Raw genomic sequence first — 581 nt, forward strand, 5'->3', positions numbered from 1 at the left:
CCATCTTGCAATAGTGACTTTTGTTTCATTTTTGTGTGGCTTTATAATGCTAACCGTAAGTTCCATCTCTCCTGATCCACATAATTTCTTAGGGGTTCAGTCTTTTCAATGTACATTTTCATTGCTTCTTACACAGTCTTTTATCTCTTGTGAACCTTTTAAACTCCACAAACTGTACACTGAATTTTGGCCTGCACTGTTTAATATTACCCCCAAACCAAACAGAAATCGAATATGTGCCAATTCAAATGTTCTTTAGCAACAACAAATTTAACTTTTGCTCTCTGGCTGCTTGTGTGACTTCCATTAGCATCACTAGTTTTAATGTTAGTTCTTTTTGGGAAAGACTGAATAAAAATACACGGCCCTTCTGTGACCCCATTAGGAAGATGGGTAAACTGATAGATTTTTACTTTTCGTTTAAAGCAAAGAAATTTTTGTTGCAATACAGCTATTTTAATGGAGTAGTATGCAAGCTTAACCCACTAAAGATGGAGAATGGACTATTTCCAGGCGTCTCATATGTGGGATGCTATTGTTCCCAGCTGTCTACCAGATATCTCACGTGTGAGACGTAATAC

The sequence above is a fragment of the Penaeus monodon genome, chromosome 28 (genome assembly GCF_015228065.2).
Source record: "Penaeus monodon isolate SGIC_2016 chromosome 28, NSTDA_Pmon_1, whole genome shotgun sequence".
NCBI classification, from domain to species: Eukaryota; Metazoa; Arthropoda; class Malacostraca; order Decapoda; family Penaeidae; genus Penaeus; species Penaeus monodon.